The sequence below is a fragment of the Sorex fumeus genome, unplaced genomic scaffold (assembly GCF_029834395.1).
Source record: "Sorex fumeus unplaced genomic scaffold, SorFum_2.1 ptg000055l, whole genome shotgun sequence".
NCBI lineage: Eukaryota > Metazoa > Chordata > Mammalia > Eulipotyphla > Soricidae > Sorex > Sorex fumeus.
This window is the reverse complement of record NW_026606112.1, coordinates 3,081,170-3,102,036: the sequence shown is the minus strand read 5'-3', so window position 1 is coordinate 3,102,036 and position 20,867 is coordinate 3,081,170. Positions and strand designations below refer to the sequence as shown.

Sequence of the window (20,867 nt, the reverse complement as noted above, 5' to 3'; positions counted from 1 at the left end):
ATATGTACAAGACGGTTATGACATAACCTGACTGAAGTGTGGAAAGTAGAGAGAAAGGTGGCTTGGGAAGGAGATCTAAGTTCTGCTGCTCAGTTTCACTCCAAAGGTAGAGAAATACATAACCTGTGAGATCTGTAAAACAAACATCCAATCATAGCTGTCCATTATCAGCTCTGGGCAAGTCCAAGGACTTTTCTATGGCAAAGGAAACATTTTTTTTTCTTTTTAAAACTGTACTGTACTATATAATTGTTAAGCAAGTGTTACTACTGGGCATTGGAAAAGTACTTAGTGCAAAGGAGGAACAAGATTGTTTTTAGGATTTTAATGATTTATTTATTTATTTTGGTTTACTGACCAACTGTGCTCAGGGTTTACTCCTGCCTTTGCAATTCAGGGATCATTCCTGACAAGCTCAGTAAGCCATATGGGATGCTGAGGAATCTATGCTGGGTTGGCCAGGTGCAAGGCATGCGCTGTAATTGCTGTACTAGCATTCTGGCCCCCAAGTGAATAAATTTAAATAGCTGCATTGCATGTGATACTGGCTGCATGTCACAGGTCCAAATTCACCAAGTAAAACCCAGACAGAAGAGTAAGAGAATTGGGGCCAGACCGATAGTACAACGGGTAGGGAGTTTGCCTTGCAAGTAGCTGCATCCCATATGGTCCCCTTGCACTGCCAGGAGTAATTCCGGAGGGCAGAGCCAGGAATAACCCTGAGCATCGCTGGGCATCTGGTAACTACTCTTGATGAGCAGGTCTGGCAGCCCAGCTTCGTGGGTGGACGGGTGACCTGGACAAGCCACCGGCTGTCCTTTGAGCATGCTGACATGCTTTCAGAGTATACTGGTCTGCTATGTCAATGGCAGGCCAGAACTCTGTTGGGTGCACTGAGCCTGCTCTACAGTGAGAGGAAGTGGAGCATGAAGGAGGAAGTGGACGAGGGTGCTTGAATAACACTTTCCAGGCCAAAATGGCGGCTTTCCCAGCTCCTCAGCCGGGGCCACCACTGCGGTTGAAATCTGTCAGTGTTCCTGACATAGAGCCTGAAAAACAGGTAACTTGGTGCAGCCCGAACAGACCTGGGCCCGTGCCACGTGACAGGCTCAGAACCAGGAACTAAAATCTGCCATTTCTATCTCCGTCTCTTTCCACTCCCTTGTCTTTGGAACAAGAACTCGCAAGCATATCCTCCAGCTGAAGGAGCAGACCGAGTCCCACAGAAGTCAGATCCGCTGGCAGGATGAGGAACGCTTCCCCTCGAGGTGGTCTCAGTGCAGGGGGAGGTGGAGGGATCTGCAGTGGCAGAGACTGGGAGTTCCCATACAGCACGGCCCACAGAAACTAGGGAAAAGAGGATGCGAGATCCAGGGGCCTGAAGATTATTTAGGGAAGGTGACATACTTGCAGGGTTGCTTGGAGAGAGGAAGAAATAGGAACCAGTAATGCCACACCACAGAGCCAAATTCACCAAGTTCAGGCATGAACGTTAGGAAAGGATCTGGAGGGGATGGAGCGATAGCACAGCGGGTAGGGCATTCGCCTTGCACCCAGTTGACCTGGGTTGATTCCCAAGAAAAGATCTGGAGGGTTCAAAAGCTTCAAGGTTCTACTGTCCACTTACAGGTAAAACATCCCAAACTACTCATGGCCTGTTTTATGCTGCACCTCATCTTGGGCAGTACTCACTGTCGTCATCTTGAATTTTTGTTTGTTTGGGGGCATGCATGCCAGCGATGGAACCTGGGGCTCCTCATGCAAAGCACAGGCTTCTGCCCTCCTCCTCAGCCTCAGGGAAGCAATTACTAAAGACCACAGTGGGGGGGGGGGGGGGGGGTCCAGGAATTCAAAACGCTGGAGTGTGTGCTCAGAATGTGAGAAGGCTGGATTCCCAGCAGCCCACGGTCCACTGAGGACCCCAGGGAACCCTTAAGCCCCAAGCACAACACTGGCAGTCAGAACCGGAGCAATAGCACAGCGGGTAGGGCATTGCCTTGGATGGGGCTGACACAGCTTGATTCCCAGTATTCCATATGGTCCTCCAAGCACCACCAGGAGTACCTCCTGAGTGCATGAGCCAGGAGTAACCCATGTGCATTGCTGGGTCTGACCCAAAAACAAAAACAAAAACAAAAAACAACACTGGAAGTCGCCAGGCAGAGTCCAAGAACAAAAACCTCAAAAACAAAAGACGTGGGTGGGGGGGAATTGAGTTTGGGTGTTGGATTCTTCCGAGATGTGCCTCTCCTTTGCATGAGCGGGATTACTGTGGGGTTCCTACTAAGGAGTTTCCCACTAGGGTGAACCCATTTGTGCGACCTGCAGACATAAGATAGATTTTTTTCTGATAAGGAAGTGGCACCTCACCATGGACTGACTATGCAGTTATTTGCCATGTGGATTTCCTTACGTTACACACCCGTGTTTTGCCTTCCATGAGCTGAACTGCAGTTTTCTACTTCTGTTCTCTCATTTTGCCCTCTCAGATTCTATAATGAGATTTCATTAAGGTGATACAGAAGAGACAGTAGGGTAAGGTGAATGCCTTGCATGTGGCAAACCCAGGTTTGATCCCCAGCACCCCATATGGTCCCTTGAGCCCACCAGAGTAATCTCTGAGCACAGAACCAGGAGCAAGTCTTAGCACCACGGAGTGAGGCCCCAAACAAAATAAATGAAAACAAGATTTTATTAGGGCCAGAGTTGAAACTGAGTGCTAGAGTACTGGCCTTGCATGTGGGAGATTCTGTGCTTAACCTCCAACACTGCTATTAATAATAATAAATCTTACTAATAGAATATTGGGTTGCTTTTGTGTATAGAAAACCCTTCCCCCCCCCCAAAAAAAAATGATCACACTAACCTAATTTCTTGACATTCCACATAGATTCCTTAATTTAGGTTACAATTTTCATGTTACCCAGAAATAGGACATTTTTTTAAAAATCTGCAAATATTTTCTAGATTTCTAGTAGGATCTTTGCAGAGTGTGTAGGAAGGATAAAAGCCCCTGTGAACTCCAAAAAACAGAGTTAAGCATTTTTTCTCTGTAACTATTTTTTTCCTCTGTAACTTTTTTTTCTCAGTAACTTTTTTTTTCTGTAATACCATTTTTTTTCTCTGTAACTTTTTTTTTTCTGTAATACCATTACAACATCCAACTCTAGCTCATTTCCAGGAAAAAAAAAAAACTGAACTTCCTAGTGTGCAAATAAGACAATGCTTCCGGGAAACACAGCCCAAAGCACAGAAAAGTTTCTCCTAGTCACAGAACAAATTCGTGGAAGCAGAGAAAGGGTCAGTTCCTTGAAGTCTGGTCTAGTATTTTTTCCAAACAGCCCTCCTCCCCCTGTAAAAGTTTTTCTTTAAATGAGACTGGAGAGAAAGTAAGCAAATAAGGCCTTGCACACACCAACTCTGGTTCTACACCGACATCACCACATAGGGTCTCCCAAACACTTCCAGGAATGATTCCTGAGTGCAGAGCCAAGAGTGGACCCTGTGCACTGCTGAGTACGGCCCAAAAGCTGGGGGAGTATGCGGTGGGGGGAGAGGGAAAGAGGACATTCTCTAAATTATTTTACCTCAAAAAAGAAAAGTAATATTGGGTGGAGAGAGAGGTACAGAGGTCCAGACCTTGCCTTGTATGCAGATTGATTCCAGGCACCTAAGCACAGGCCTGTCGCCAGTAACCCTAACAGGAGGCCTCGTTTTTTGTTTTGTTTTTGTTTTGATTTTTGGTTTTTGGGTTACACCCGGCATTGCACAGGGGTTATTATTACTCCTGGCTCATGCACTCAGGAATTACTCCTGACGGTGGTCGGGGGAGCATATGGGATGCTGGGAATCAAACCCGGGTCGACCGCATGCAAGGCAAATGCTCTACCTGCTGTGCTGTTGCTCCAGCCCCAGGAGTCCTCGTCTTGCTAATGGACAGGACCTGCTCACATCCAAAAACCCTAATCCAGCTCAACCAAGGTTTCATGAGATTTTTCTTTTTTCAAAAAGAAGATGAAGAGAAGAAGAGGAGGAAGAAGAGGAGGAAGACAAAGAGGAGAAGGAGGAAGAAGGAGAAGAAGAAGCAGGAGTGTTGGATAACATTGGGTTCTCCTTGCTCCTTTCGCAGGGAGTTTAGATTTATTGAGCTACTCCCACAACCGTGCCTCCGAGGCACACCCAATTCCATCAAGCACTGATAATCCTATGTTGCTTTTGTCTTTTCCTTATGCCATTTACATGGTTTATTTAGCAATGTCCCTTTGGTATAGACACAGGAAGACAGTTGATGCTATGCCTCTGTAACATGGGAGTTAATTGACTCCAAACAATATTTACTCCTGGGCATCCATCCATATTTACTTGACTTAAGCCTCAATTGCCTTTAGTTCCTAGCACTCCAAAAGCAGGGTCCCGGCGAAGGGACTGGACGGACCCAGGGCAAGTGGTAAGCACCTCTGGCATCAAAAGGGGACAAGCTAAGCACTGTAAGTGTAATAAGTTATGAGCATGGTCATGGAACAAACTCTGTCATGACCCAAAAAGAAGACACTGAATAAGGACCCTGCTGGGTTTAGGAAAGACTAACCTGGTCTGAAGACTGAAGTCTGGGATGTCCCCAGGAAAAGCCAACCTTTAAGCTTAATATATCTCTTACTGTGTCATACAAAATGACTAGAAACATTATAAGAAATAATTTTACTAAGATTGTTTAAATGTATTGCTAGCTGAGGAAAGGAGAAGGCAATACACCCTGGATGGAATCCCACCCTCGAGCGGATCTCCTAGTAATCCTAGTGCTGCACCCTCAGATGAGATTCTGTCCTTGAGTTAATCCCCTAGAACTTCCCCTGAGGAGGGGCTTTACCTCTGTTTGTTGTTATGACAATGTTCAGCCCCACTTTTGCGTATCCCCACCCGTCACGATTTCTATATAACTATGCTGTAAGGGGTATGAGGGGACTAGGAAGTGGGGACTAGAGAGGACTTTGAGGTCTACGAGGAGACTAGGATGAGGGAACTATGACTGGGACTATGACCAAAACTACGACCACGATTTTGCTGTAAGGGGAGAGATCAGACTGTGCTGGGGAGGAGAAATACACTGACTACTGGCCAGCCCGGGGCTCTGTTTCTCTGTTCCCCAAGTCCTTTGGTCATCCATTGCTGTGGGCCAGCCAGGGGAACAGTTCTTGGCCACCAAACACATGAGTCCCTGGCGCATCTCCATGCCTTTTACTTGGAAACTAACAGAGGAGGAAGAGGATGACCACGGCAGCAATCGGGCCAGAGAGATAGCTCAGCAGCTGAGAGCACAGGCTTTGCATGTTGGAAGTTTGAGCCCATCCCCAGCAGAGCTTCTTGAGCTCCAGCAGAAGCAACCAACCCCTGAGCAACAAGCCGGGTGTGGCCCCAAATCAAAACCAAACAAAATTCAATGAAATCCAAGCCGGTGAGTGTCTGTTTCATTCCACAGAAAATGTCAGTTGTCAGAAGGTGTGCTGAGGTCATCAAGACTTGCCATCAGGTTTGGGGATGGAGTTCCGTGGTACGTTTCTTGTCTATGTAAGGCCCTGGTTTGATCTCTGGGACCCCCCCCCCCAACCAGGTTTCCCCTAGGAACTGTAGCCCCACCCCCGCACATAAATACACACACATACTAATTTGTTTCAGAGTTCCTACATTTATTGAGAGGTAATTCAAATGGCTTTGCTCAATGCCCCAGAATTCCCAATACCTCAGTTTCCCTGTGTGTAAAGGGAGGTCACTGATTCCTAGTTAGTAGAATTGCAGATGGTGGGTGGGGGTGTGCTGATAAACAGCTGGAGGGATTTTGCTCTCCAGCACCAGAGAAACTGCAAGTAGCCAGAACTACTGACAGGTGTGGCCAAACAGAAAACAGAACAGAGGCTAGAGTACAGGGGGTGGGGCACTTGACTTGCATGGGACCAATCCATGCTCAGTACCTGGCACTCCATATGGTCTCCCAAGCCTGCCAGGACTGATACCCGTGCAGAGTTAGGAGCAAATCTGAGCCCCACCAGGAGAGAGGGAGAGGGGGAGAGAGAGAGAGAGAGAGAGAGAGAGAGAGAGAGAGAGAGAGAGAGAGAGAGAGACAGAGACAGAGAGAGACAGAGACAGAGACAGACAGAGACAGAGACAGAGACAGACAGACAGAGACAGAGAAGGAGACAGAGTGGGAGCGACAGAGAGAGAAGAGAAGAGAAGAGAAGAGAAGAGAAGAGAAGAGAAGAGAAGAGAAGAGAAGAGAAGAGAAGAGAAGAGAAGAGAAGAGAAGAGATAGTATACATAAACTACCTGCTGCAAGGCCTGACACATGGTAAATGCATGATGAAACAGTATGATCTGAGAGCCCAGACACTGAGATTTAAACGAAGCGGAGTGCTGTATTTCACGGCCAATTCACCAAATCCTGTGTGAGGGGCAGCACCGCGAGTAGACAAGCAGGGCTTGGTAGGCTGGAAAACCTTGGAGTCAGCTCTGACACTCCGCAGCTCTGCGACCTTAGCCTCTCTGTTATGCAGATGGTACAAAATGGGGAGATGCTACCTCTCGGAATTTATTCCTATTGTTTGGGGGCCATACCTGCTAGTGCTCGAGAGAGAGAGTCCATGTGGTACTGGGTATCAGACCAGGGTGTCACACATGCAAGATACATGTTCTACTCTGGCCCTCTGAATCATTTTGTAAAAGGTAACCGCAGAGGGATCAGAGTATAGATGTTAAAATGTGTGTAGGCCTTGCATATAGTCAACCAGGGTTCAATCCCCAGTACCACCCAGTCCACCAAGCATCATCATGGCAGCGCTGGAGGCCCCCCAAGCCCTGCCTGGGTTACTGCCCCTGTACCCTCCTGGCTGGCACTGACCCTCAGTGCCAGGTGTGAGGTACACAGGTGTCCTGAGCAGAGACGGCCCAAGGAGCTGGAGCACAGGTCTTGCACTGGGGTGCCTCAGGTTCGATACTGTAGCCCCACCCCCCAAAATAAAGATAAGCATAAAAATGATTTGAAAGTATTTCTTGAGATGGACAGATACAAAATAGTGCTCCTGTGTTCGTTCATAAAAAAGAATCAACTCTGGGGCTGGAGCAATAGCACAGCGGGTAGGGCGTTTGCCTTGCACGCAGCCAACCCGGGTTCAATTCCCAGCATCCCATATGGTTCCCTGAGCACCGCCAGGAGTAATTCCTGAGTGCAGAGCCAGGAGTAATCCCTGTGCATCGCCAGGTGTGACCCAAAAAGAAAAAAGAAAGAATCAATTCGGGGTCAGAGAGATAGTACAGTGGGTAGGGTGTTTGCCTTGCATACTGTTGACCTGGGTTTGCTCCCTGGCACCCCATAAGGTCCCCCAAGCTCGACAGGGGTGACCCTTGAGCACATAGTCAGGAATATGGACTGAGCACTGACCATACATGAGTGTGGTCCCTAAAAAAATAAAATAATAATAATAATTTTTAAATTAAAAAAAAAGGTTCAAAAGTATCTGAAGAGACAATTTTCCAACAACCCCTGAGGGGTCATGAATTGGGACAATGATACAGCCTCTGAAGAGGCAAACTGGACAAAGCCTCACTTGCTTCCAGAGAGGACTTAAAATGTCTGACCGAGACACTGCCAGGATATTTTCTTGTCATCTAGGGGGCAAAAAGGTAGGACTGATTTGTGGCCCTGCCAAAAAACAAACCAACAAACAAACAAAACACCAAAAACCCAATTGATAGTCTATGCAGATAAACTCCTTAAGGATAATGCAAAGCGAAAAGAGTCTCCTTCATTCACAACTAGAAAAAAAAAAAAATCTAAAGTGTATATGGTCTCCCTTGTCATTGTAAGATGAGGATATTCTTTCTTGCTTGCTTGCTTTCTTGCTTTTTGGGTCACACCAAGCGTGCACAGGGGTTACTCCTGGCTCATACACTCAGGAATCACTCCTGGCGGTGCGCGGGGGACGACGATATGGGATGCTGGGAATCGAACCCGGGTCAGCAGCGTGCAAGGCAAAGGCCCTCCTGCTATGCTATATCACTCCAGCCCCAAGACAAGGACATTCTGAATCAGGTCTCTGCAAAACCTCTCGGAAGTCATAATGAACTATTGGCAACTGTGGGCTTTTTTGGAGGAGGGCTCCATGAGGGAGACAGGAAAATTCATTTCCAAACTTCAGGCTGCACCCCACACCCCATCCCCACTTCAGACTGTTCCGAGATATTCAGTTGAATCAGAAACTTTGACACCCACTGAGTTAGCAGGCAAAGCCTTCTGCTGAATTGGAACTTGAAGGACTTTAAAATCTTTCTGGGAAGTTGTGTTCTTTGCCCTGCTAGAAAATTCTGCGTTGAAATGTACCAGTCTTCCTTATGGTGATTAAACATATATTTAAACCATAGATTTAAGTGCACAGACACTAAAGTCTGGTCTTTTCCCCCAAAAAGGCTTAACACAGGGCAGAGGGAGTTGATGCAAAGAGCTTTAGCACAGGCTTTGCATTCAGGAAATGCAAAGAGACAGGGTTTAAGCTCTGGCACAAAACGGCCTCCCTACAAGCACCACCAGGAGCTACCCCTAAGCACCAACAGCAAGGACCAGTCCCTGAGTACCACCAGGTCCCCAAAACAAAAAATGGCTCAATAGTTTTTAAATATACCAGTGCACCTAGATAGATTTTCTTTTAACAAGCGAAGAAATATTCACACATAAAGCAGAGTTTGAAAAAAATACTCAAGACTTCGACTTTTTTCAAAACACAACCAAGTTTAAAGGCGAAGATGGAGGAAATGATCCAAATCAGTTCAGCTGTCAGCTATGGGGGCTTACGCACAGTCTACTCTGTCAAATTTAACACCGAGTCTCGGAAGAGAAGATGGGACAACCCCTAGGGTCAGGGCAGACCCTGCCCCCTGCTGCAATGAACAATCTGGCTCCTTGGGACAGGGACACCAGCTGATATAAAGTCAGTACCTTTTTCTCAGGTTCACTTTTCAGGTCTGTAAAACAGGGGCAGTTGGTGTGTAGGGTGACTTGTATAAAATAAATAGATCTAGCAGGGAGCTTAGCAAATACACTCCCTGAAACAGACTTCTCTCTTCCGCCCTTCCTGGAGATAATATTCTCGCCCCACCCTTCATTCGATCACATAACTTCACACAGTTGGTCCACACCCATGATTTTCAGTTCATACAGGCATGTCTGCCATTTCCCCCTAAATGCATGAAGTCATGGTCCAGTCTTAGAGGGAATACTAGGCAGCAAAGAAAGAATAAAGGACAGCTATGTCAAACAGCATCAATGAAAGTCACAGGTTGAGTACAAAGTGCTCTTCCTCCCTCCCTCCCTCCCTCCCTCTCTCCCTCCCTCCCTCCCCTCCCTCTCTCCCTCCCTTCCATTTCAAGAAAAGCCAAAACTAAGCGGTGGAATAGTTCACAAAAGTGTCTTCTAGAACACTGCAAATATTCTAGGTGGTTGATCTGGGTGGTGATTACACAGGTGCACAGATATAAAAATTCATCAAGCTCTATACTTTTGGGAAGGAGGGTTTGGGTCATAGCCGGCTGTGCCCAAGGCTTATTCCTGGCTCTAAGCTCAGGGATCTCTCCTAAAATGGTTTGGGAGAATCATATGTGGGACCTGAGATCAAACGGATTGACTGCATGCAAGGCAAGCACCTTAACTCCTCCGGCCCAAGGGAATGGATAATTTAATTATATTTATATAAATACATCACAATCATGTTTATAATTATATAAACATGTAATCATATTTACAATTATATTTATAAGCTACCCGTGACGTATTCGATATGCCAAACACAGTAACAATTGTCACAATGGAGATATTACTGGGCCCGCTTGAGCAAATCGATGAACAGGAGGACAGTGATAATTATATTTAATTAATTGAATTATAACTTAATTATCTCTGCAAGCTGGAGCCCTGGGCTCAGTCCTGGCCTTGCATGGTTCCCTGAGTGCAAGCACTGCCAGGGACTGCACCCAAACCAAAGCAGATGAACGAAAAGAGGGATGCCTTTATGATATACTTAAATAAACCATTTCTAAGGGCCAACCCAGTGACAGAGCATTTTGCCTTGCATTTGGTATGAGGCCCTGGGTTCTATCCCCAGCACAGAGCCCCTGCCCACAGAAAAAAGTTTAGCATGAATCAAACATTGTCTAAGGAACGGAGAGAGAGGACCATGAATAAGGCACTTGCCTTGCACACAGTGAACCCTGGTTTGATTTCCTGTACTGAGTGGCGTCCCCACAGGCCTCACTAGGAGTGATCCCTGAGCACAGAGCCAGGAGTTAAGCCCTGAGCACCACCTGGTATGGCCCAGAAACAACAATTTCTAAAAATATTTTTTCAAAGCATTTTTCTTAATCTTATAAGGAAGCTTTTGTCTCCAGCCCTTTTACAGATTCTTTTTTGTTTTTTACATTGTGTAGGTACTATACGCATTTCATAGTGCTGCTGCTGCTTCTTCTCACCCCACCCTCCCAAGACAGAAGGAACCAGTTCCCTATTAGCACAAATTATGCAGGTGAGTTTTCCACATTTGGTGCAATTGCAGGAGTCAGCATAGCCCAAGTGTAATGAATAAGCCTTGCCCTGGGAAAACCACCTCTATGACCATGGCTTGTCTCCTGCCAGGTAAATACTTTCAATACTTCTTAACTGTAGAAACAGGGAATTCTTCATATGTAAATATTTCCAAATAATTGAATTCACACATTCAAATAAGAAAATTTCCTTAGGAGCTAGAGAGATAGGACAGTAGGTATGGTTTTGCTCTGCATGCAGTCAATCTGGGTTCAATACCCAACATCCCATATGGTTCCCTGAGTCTGTCAGGAGTGATCCCTGAGCACAAAACTAGGAGTAAGCCCTGAGCAGCTCTGGGCATGGCACAAAAAAAAAGTATGTGCATATATATATATATATACATATATATACATACACACATATTCTTATAAGAAAAAATATATTCTTGTATATTCTTGGGGCTGGAGCAATAGCACAGCGGGTAGGGCATTTACCTTGCACGCGGCCGACCCGGGTTCAATTCCCAGCATTCCATATGGTCCCCTGAGCACCACCAGGAGTACCAGGAGTAATTCCTGAGTGCATGAGCCAGGAGTAACCTCTGCGTATTGCTGGGTGTGACCCCCCAAAATATATATATATATACATATATATTCTTATAAGGGAGTTTTTCCTCATATATATATATACAGATATATATATATATGTGTGTGTGTGTGTGTATATGTATATATATATTTCCCCTCCTTAGAAGGAAATCTTTATAGAATGAGCTGTGGTCCTCTCTATCATTTCAAATAGGGCCTGAATCCATTCCCCTTTCTTGATAACTAAGTATCCTTAGAAAGTACATGGCCTAGCTGAGCTAAGATGATGTCACAGCCATTGTTGTGCCTTCCCTATTGCCCAGATACATTATTTTTCACTGTTGTGTGCCTGCCTCTAACCATCTCCCATCTTCTCATTTGCTTTCTTCCATTCATCTCTTTAAATATTTGGTGCAAAGCTATTGGATAGCTTTTATGTGCTAAGCACTACAAATAAAGTAGTGAATAAGACACTCATAATCATGACCTAGATGAGCTTCTATTATAGTAGAGAAGGAAAGAATAAAACAAGTATGATGGGGGGGAAAGCATTAAAGGAGGGAAACTTGGGATCAATTTAAGAGGTTCTGGAAAGTGACTTCATTTTGAAGTCACTTTTAAGAACCTGTAAGACTTTATAAATCCAATGTTTAAATAAAGCTTCAAACATAAAGGTAAAAAAAAAAAAAGAAAAAACCACAACTGACAGAAGTGGACCAGAGAGATAGCACACTGGGTAGGGCACTTGCCTGGCACAGAGCCAAACTGGGGTAGATCCCTGGTACCCCATATGGTCCCTGTAACTAGGATGCCAGGAATGGTCCTTAAGTGCAAAGCCTTAAGTGTAAGCTCTGAGCACAGCTGGGTGTGGCCCCCAAACCCAAAACCTGATAGGCGAAAACCTCACCCTTAGGGAAGTCTTTACACTAAGTGACTGAATGCATAAATGAATAATTATTAGTCAAGGATGAATTGGGGTGAGGGGAAGAACAACTTAAAGACCTAGAGTGCATGTGTATGTGGGAGGCCCAAGTTCCATCCTTGGCATTGCATAATCCCCTGGCACCACAAAGAATGACCCTGGAGCACCAAGGTAGGCATAGTCCCTTAGGTGTGTCTCCTCCACCCAAAAGAGTTAGGTCAAAAAGATCTCTGATTTATTCTTTATACAGCCAGCCTGACATAGAAGCATCATTATTACATCACATGCAAAGTGATACAATAGCAACAAAATTTAAAATACCAGTGACATGGGCCACACTTTTCAGGGCTTGGTTTGCTATATGACTTGATCTACCAATAGAATATCCTGTAAAAGGAAGATTTTTTTTTTTTAAAGAGCAAATGTGGTCTTCGGTGATCCTAGATTCAGACAATTCTGTCTAGATCTTTGGGGACGTAAACATTTCAAAAGTTAAATTTAGGATTTTCCCCCAAGGAGACAAAAGGGATCAGAAAAGACAAGCATTTGTAAATGGTTTAGTTCGAGAGGCTAAATTTTCCTAAATGTACCTCTGAAAACATTTCAAACTTTAAAGCCCATCAATCAATGTTAATATATGATTGACATTAATTCCAAAAGAAATCAATGCATGCCCTCCTTCGTGGCTCAGGTCTCTCTACCTTGGAGTTTCCTGCAATCACAAAAGGGCAAAAGCCTGTCTGTCTCCTAAGCTATCAAACTGCATCTAGTGGGGCAGACAGCAGCGAGCAAGTATTCTTACCTGGGTTTAGAAATCTTGAGAGATGGTATGATGGTAAGGCTAATCCACTTACCTAAACGTTTGCAGTCAGGGTAGAGAAAGCACTCTTGCTAAACTCTACTTTGTCATGCATAAGAAAAGAATTGGATCAGTCATCCCAGAGTGAACTAAATGGCTCCTCCTCCCCAATCAGATTTGCTTAAATACACAAGGCCGTCACAGAGTACTTTTTCCCATGAAGGAAGTTTCCTGTAATTTTCAAATGCTCTTGCTTCTAGCCATTTTGCAAGGAATTGTCTAGGCAGTTTTCCTCAGAGATGAACTCCAAACACACAATCTTTCATAATCAATGGGTTCTTGAAACTTTAATACCACCCTCATACTTAGATCTCCAACTCAGAGAGAATAACCAGACCAAAGATTCCATATGTCCTTCTACTGCCTGCATTACACTGAAATTCCTTTTCCTGAAGAACTGGCCAAGCGTGTGTTCGGAGCTATTTTGTAAATGCTGCTATTTTCTGTTTGGGGTTTAACCCCTAAGAACACAGCTGAATTGACCCAGTGTCCAGGAAGCCAAAATTACCACTGAGAAATGTAAACATTTGATTAAGGCTCTAACTTTATCATATAAGCTCAAATCTCCTACAAAAACTATGTCAGAAATCCTTAGTATTCCTAAGGAGCCGAAAGCCCTTTGCTTCTCCAAAACTCCACAACCAGCCAAGCGAAATTCTTAGCAGATGCATTCTAAAACCAGATCTGAAGATAAGAAGCAGTCTTTCAAGCTGACCTTTGATTTGCTATCTCGCTGGAACAGCCAGGGTGAGGGGTGGGGGAGGGAAGGAGGTTTAAAAACTATTTTCACAAACCAGAACTAGCATTTAGCAGGAGCTCCGGGTGGAATGAGTCACGAGGCACCGCCAAGTGCGAATCACAGGGTTCCACGTTCACCTCCTAGAAACCCGGCACACACCTGGTTCCAGGTTCTTCGCTAAAGCCAAGGCTAACGACGGCTCCCATCCGCTGTACGCCCTCCCTCAGCCCGGGAGGTTTCACCATCCAGGTGACACACAGGTCCCTCAAGCAAAACCGAAACAACCTTTGGCCGAAAGAGGAAGATTACAGCTCTCCGGGGCTCCAAGCCACTAACAAATGAAGAATTCTGCAAAGCAAGGAACTGCGCCCCTTCCCTCCTCATTTCTCCAGCCACAGAGTCGGAGACCATGAGCACCCAAACGGTAAATGCGAATAAATCCTAAAGAATGAAACCAGTACCTGCCCAATACCTGGAGCGCTCCTGCCCGGCTCGCTCTCTCCTCCCACACTCTGGCAACGGAATGCCCTTCAAAACCATGGCCCAGTGCTCCTGGTAAATGTTTTACAGACACTAAACAACCTTGTGTCCCACCCTCAGAGCAAACACCAGGGACAGAACACAGTCTAATGGTGGAAAAGATAGAGCGAGATGCACGATCATGCACGCGAACAGGCAGGCTCTATTTGCACACTTAACTGGGGGGCGGGGACCCCCCCCAGACTTATGAGGGCACTGGCAGGAAGGGCTCACAGAAATAAACTTTTTTAACACTGGGACTGTTAGCAAGGTGTATGTGTATGCGTGTGTGTGTGTGTGTGTGTGTGTGTAATAGCACTTTGATAAACTCATTGTTCTAATCCTCCAGCAAGTCGTGGCTTGCTAAACTGAAAAAGTGTCAGAGGCCAGACAGCGCTAAGTATGGGGGTCAGAGAAAAAAAAAAAAAAACAACTCAAGCCACTGGGTGCAAGCTTTGCATGTGGAAAGCGGAGTTCCATCTCAATCACCACATGATCCCCGGAGCACCATGAGAAGCGAACCCCCCAGCACAGAGGCGGGAGTAGCCCCTGCGTACCATGAGCATGACCCCCAAACAGACAAAACTTGAGTTCGCCAGTAAACTGATAAAACACAGGAGCAGCTTATCCACTTCTCTAGCCAGTGAGAGGTCCATCAACCAAGTTCCTCACCATCGGGCCCCCCATCCCCACAGCTACTCCCCATTTTCCATGTCCCTCGAATCGCTCACAGTTAAACACCAACTCTGTTCCAAACCAGAATTTTTGCATTCCATTCAGGTTAACAATTACAATGGCAGGATAACAGAAACTTGCTGGCCCCGGAATTATTACTCCGCAGTGTCAGGTACCACCAGGGGTTAACAAGCTCTGAGCCAGGAATCCCCCTTCCCCCCCCCACCCCCTGGTTTCACGGGTAGACTCCAGTCTGGAACTGGGGTGGGGGGGAGGTGGGGGCAGTAATGCACTGAGGGGTAGACCAGAAGAGAACGGATTTTGACTTTGGACTCAATTACACCCAACTTCAGCGAAACAGCCGACCTTCTCTTGTCCCCAGCCGCGACGCTAGTCCCCGGTAATCCCACAATAATGCAGTCTATACCTTTGAGATGTCCAAGGAAGTGGAACACGACAAATCTGAACTGCGCTTGAGACGATTTTTCTACGCATAAGCTGTGTGACTTCGAGCAAACGGTCTCACCTCTCTGTTTCCTCCTCTATCGATTCTTTTTTAAAGGTCCCGAGAACCCCAGCGCTCCCCTGCTCTCCACATCTGAGGGCCACGAAAATGGCACAGAACTGTCTCTTTACATTCTCAAACCTCTCAAGAGTAAGATCTTTTACTCACCCCCCACTCCGCACCTACCTTCAACATATAGGTACCACCGAGTTTCAGTTTCCGCCTACAGCAGAAGCCCCAGGCCAGGGTGGTGGTGAAGGGCTACGTCTTGTCTTCAGGGTCTGAGAGCCTAATCTGGTCGGGGAGGTGTCCTAACTGACCTGCTATCCAACTCCAGGGCGTGGCGAGGCCCACCCCGGAGGCCAGCAAGGCCCTTTCACACCCAGAAACTCCCTTTCACAGTGAGTTTCTTCTTCTTCGGGCCCCCTCTGACGCACCTGGACCCTGCCAGCTCGGGTCTGTCACCCACACCCTCTGTCTCCTCTCCTCTCCCTCTGCCCTTCTCTTCCTTCCCTGCCTCTCAGCCTCCTCCTCCCCAGCCCCTCCTCACCACCTGGAGGGCCACACCCGGGGGTTCCAAGAGACTCTGAGGTCCCTCTTGCGGAGGGCCAGCTGCAATGGGGAGGCAGTTTGGCGATGCCGAGTAGCCTGGTCGGTCCCACCGCGGCCCACCCTCTCCTCAGCACCGCAGGGCCTGCTCCCCTGGGCTCTCCTGCCTCTGGGGTCTGCCTTCCTCTGCTTCGCACAGCCCCACTATCAACCCTGAGAATTTTGTTGTTGTTCTGGGGTCACTCCTGGCTCTGTGCACAGGGATCACTCCTGGTGGTGCTGGGGGGTCATATGGGATGCCGGGGACTGACTGGAGCCCAGCTGGCCACGTGCAAGGCAAGCACCCTCCTGACTGTACTATGCTTGGGCCCCTCAGCCTCAAACCCGAGCCCCACCGACTGGCTCCCCCAGACCCTGCATCCCTCTCTGGGCAGATTCCCACAGGGACACACATCCCTGACCATGGGGAAGCTCAGTCCTCTCTTGAGAAGGAATCGCCCTGACGGGTGCCACAGCCCAGGTGCCCTGCGAGAGGTCTGGGGTGGGGGGCAGGGCTCCTTGCTAAGGGACACAGGTGCTGGGATGACAACAGGGATCTGATCCAAAGAGTGCTCGGGGTGAATGCCCGGGGTCGCCTGGGATGGGAGCCCAGTGCTGTGCATCCTGGCTGAGATCCTGGACAGCAGCCTGGAGAGTGAGCCTGAGGGCTGGTGTGTCTCGCTGCTGCTCAGCGGCTCCCTCAGCAGGGCCCCAGGCCTCTCTGGGCTGTGCTCAGGGACGCTGAGCTGTTCCTGTGACGGACATTCCAACCTGCCCTCTTGCTCTCTCAAGACGAAGCTCCTCTCCGGGTGCCTTTGGAAAGCCCCAGTGCCTGGTGGCCAGGTCCACTCTGGCCAAGTTCTCGTGTCCATCCACACCCAGCAGCGGACCAAGGAGTGGGGTGGGAGCTCTGCAGAGCCAAGCACAACAGCACCATCAAGAAGTAGGGCTTGGGCTGGACGGATTGCACAGCAGGTAGGGCCTTTGCCTTGCATGTGGCCAACCCGGGTTTGATTCCCAGCATCCTATATGGTCCCCTGAGCACCACCAGGAGTAATTCCTGAGTGCATGAGTCAGGAGTAACCCCTGTGCATCACCGGGTGTGACCCAAAAAGGGGAAAAAAAAAAGCGGGGCTTGACCATGCCTCATGTGGATGAGTTTGATGACCAGAGACTACAAGGAGACTCCATGAGCACGTGTGTGTTGGGGGGCGGGCTAGTCCTCAGCCACATGCTGGCCACTGAACTCCTGAGAGGTTCGGAGCTGCCCCCACTGCACTCACTCCACTCATCCCCAATAAATCCTGCTTCCAATCCCACCCTTTCCCACTGCAAAGAAAAAAGTGTGGTCACCAAATCACACTGTGAAGCATACCTCCTCTCTGTTAAATCACAAGGGAGCAGATTCTGCAGGCATGGATCTCACTGAATTCAGAGATGAAGCTGCCTTTCTCTGCCTCTGCTGTGGGCAGATGCATTTTCAGGCACTTCCCTAGGTTTCTGCAGTTGCTGCTCAGAAACAGGCCCTTGGGAGTAGCTCGGGAAGGAAGGAAAGAAGGAAGAGAGGGAAAGAAAGGGCATATAAGGCACTTGCTTTGCAAGCAGCCAACCTGAGTTCAATCACCAGCACCACATATATTTGCCCAAATATCACCAAAAGTGATCCCTGCGCACAGAGCCAGAAGTAGCCCTCAGGAACCACTGAGTGTGGTCCAAATGCCAACCTCCCCTCCTCCCCCCATTAAACAATGAAACCCTTACACTATTTGGAAGCTCCTCATAACTCAGCAACGTGCTATTTCCCAAAGGACCAAGACATATCATCATAGGACTGTGGTGTAGCACTGTTGTCTCGTTCATCAATTTGCTCAAGCGGGCCCAGTAACGTCTCCATTGGAGACTTTTGTTGTTACTGTGTTTGGCATATCGAATACGTCACGGGGAGCTTGCCAGGCTCTGCCGTGTGGGCGAGATCCTCTCGGTAGCTTGCCGGGCTCTCCGAGAGGGGCGGAGGAATCGAACTCGGGTCGGCCATGTTGGCTGCGTGCAAGGCAAACGCCCTACCGCTGTGCTATCGCTCCAGTCCCTATCCAAAGTATAAGGGAAACTAATGCATCATTTTGCTTTGTCTTCTCATTTGGACCACTCCTGGCTATGCATGCAAGACAAGGGCTTGACTGCTGAGCCACATCCACAGCCTCTCTTCAATAAATTTTCAGAACATAAAAATAAGGTTGTCAGATTCGGTACCCCTAAACACAGGCCAGAGTCCAGGGAAACAGTTCAAGGGGATGAGTGTATGCTTGGCATACAGGAACCCAGACACCCTGGCACCCTCTGACCCCATAACACTGCTGGGAATCACCCCTGAGCACTGCATCAGCAGCAGCCCCCAAGTACCACCAGGCGAGCTCACAAACAAACTCAGGGCCTGCGGTTAATTTTAATTTCAAAAAAATCAGTACAGTGGGTAGGCCATTTATCTTGCATGTGGCCAACCGGGTTTGATCCATGGCATCCCATACGGTCCTCCAAGCACCGCCAAGAGTGATCCCTGAGTGCAGAGCCAGGAGTAACTCCTGAGCATCACTGAATGTAACCCAATATGCACCCCCCCCACACACACACACACCAAACAAACACAAAAACTGTCCTGTTGTTTATCGATTTGCTCAAGTGGGCCCAGTAACGTCTCCATTTTTTTGAGACTTGTTACTGTGTTTGGCATATTGAATACATCATGGGTAGCTTGCCAGGCTTTGCCGTGTGGGTGAGATACTCTCGGTAGCTTGCCGGGCTCTCCGAGAGGGGCGGAAGAATCGAACCCGGCTGGGCTGGGCTGGCTGCGTGCAAGGTAAACAATATATTTATTCTATTTTAGAAAAAAACATCTATCTATGCAATACTTGAGATGAAGTTAACACTTTTTTTTTTTTTTTTTGCTTTTTGGGTCACACCTAGCGATGCACAGGGGTTACTCCTGGCTCTGTACTCAGGAGTTACTCCTGGCGGTGCTCAGGGGACCATATGGGATGCTGGGAATCGAACCCGGGTCGGCCGCGTGCAAGGCAAACGCCCTCCCCGCTGTGCTATCTCTCCAGCCCCGAAGTTAACACTTTTTAAAAAAATTATTTATTGGGGCTAAAGCGATCCCTCCAAGGGTTCTGAAGTGCATACTTTGTATCAGAAGACCCTAGTTCAATCTCAAGCACTAGATGGTCTCAAGCAATGCCTGGAGCAACCTTTAAGCACAGAGCCAGGATCAGGCCCTGAGGAACTGATGGGTGTGGCCCCCAACCCAAAACATTTATTGCTTAGCTAAAGTCTATCTCCTGAGATTCCTTCATTTGATGGTTAAGAATTGAGCCTCTAAAAGTTGTAGAGGGGCTGGAGCAATAGCAACAGCGGGTAGGGCGCTTGCCTTGCACACGGCCGACCCAGGTTCGATTCCCAGCATCCCATATGGTCCCCTGAGCACCGCCAGGAGTAATTCCTGAGCGCAGAGTCAGGAGTAATCCCTGAGGATCGCTGAGTGTAACCCAAAAAGAAAAAAAAAAAAGTTGTAGAAACACTCCACTATTTCACAGCTCCCACGTATGTGCTGAGACAGAGCACCAATTAATTAAGCACCCACTGCATACCAGACCCAACACTAAATTCTTGACATTTCTTGCCTTATCTCTGAAATTCTACATGCAAATACTGCAAAGATCCCTACGACAAATGTGGAACGAGAAACCTAAAGTCAAGTGAAGCTAATGATCTGCTGGAAGCAAAGTTGGAACCCACTAGAGCAGAGGACAAAATTGCAACTTGTATTAGGCTCCCCCTGATCTGTGAATAAAGGCAATTCCCAAGCCAGGGAGCCAGCTCAAAAGAAGGAGAGCCTGCTTTGCACAAGGCAGGCCCAGTTCCATCCCCAGTACCTCAAGGTCCTGGCAGCACCACATCGGGGAGACCCAAAACCAAGAGTAAAGGGTTGCACCAGATCAACCCTGGGTATGGCTCACAAAACCCAGTTTTCTTGGTGTGGCAGTGGGTGGGAGTGGTAGGAGTAGAAGAGAAATGGGATGTCACACAGAGTGGTGCTCAGGGGCTGTTCCTGGCTCTGTGCTCATGAGTGACTCCTGGTGGTGCTCAGGGAACCATAGGCAGTGTCAGGGATTCAAACTAGGGTCACCATCAACACAGCCAAATGCCTTACCACTGTCCCCACTCCTATAAGATCACTCCAACCCAAGACTTTTTTCCTACATATCTGCAACTCAAGTGAGAGCAAATCAGCACCCTAAGCTATAACTTCTGTCCTACTGTGATACGATGCTAAAAGAAGGAAGGTGAAAAAAATGCAGGTGGTATAGTGGACAGTCCCGGTCAGAGTTGACCCCAACACCTTTGATGGGAGCTGCCCCTTACCTCAGGGGAGTTTCTTGGGGCAAAGCAAAGACTCGTTCTAGCCCAGGAACATTTGAATGGAACAACAACGAAAAAGTTAAAAAAAAAAAAAAAACAACGGCACTTGATCAAAGATTCATCGAAGGTCGCTGGCAGCCTGATGCAGCATGAAAAATCATCTTTGGGGCCAAATTGGGAATTTCTCCAAATGCATCTGGATGCACTGAAGCACAGGCAAGCTTTGTTGTCAGGGAGCCAAGGTCCCGTTGTGAGTATGCACATGACCCAGGTCAGTGGAGAAATTTAATGAGCTCTGAGCCGACCATAAACACACACAGGGAATGGAAACTGGTTTGGATCCCCCTGTGTGGGGGCAGGGCGTGTGTAGCAAGGCCTGCAGATACAAGCACATCTGCGGGCAGCCGAGCAGGGCCCCACACCCAGTGACCACGGGCTAGAACACAGCCTGGGGAGGGGCCAGCGTCCCAGGGAGATAGGGGTGCTTCCTAGTCTCCAC

At 47.7% G+C, this 20,867-nt stretch overlaps 1 protein-coding gene and 1 pseudogene across 2 annotated transcripts in view; both read right to left on the bottom strand.

The window, feature by feature from the left end:
• RBM47 (RNA binding motif protein 47) overlaps positions 1 to 20,867 on the bottom strand; it is a 172,953-nt gene that overhangs the window by 62,770 nt on the left and 89,316 nt on the right. The window lies entirely within an intron of this gene.
• LOC130034061 (uncharacterized) lies at positions 10,524 to 10,677 on the bottom strand (annotated as a pseudogene).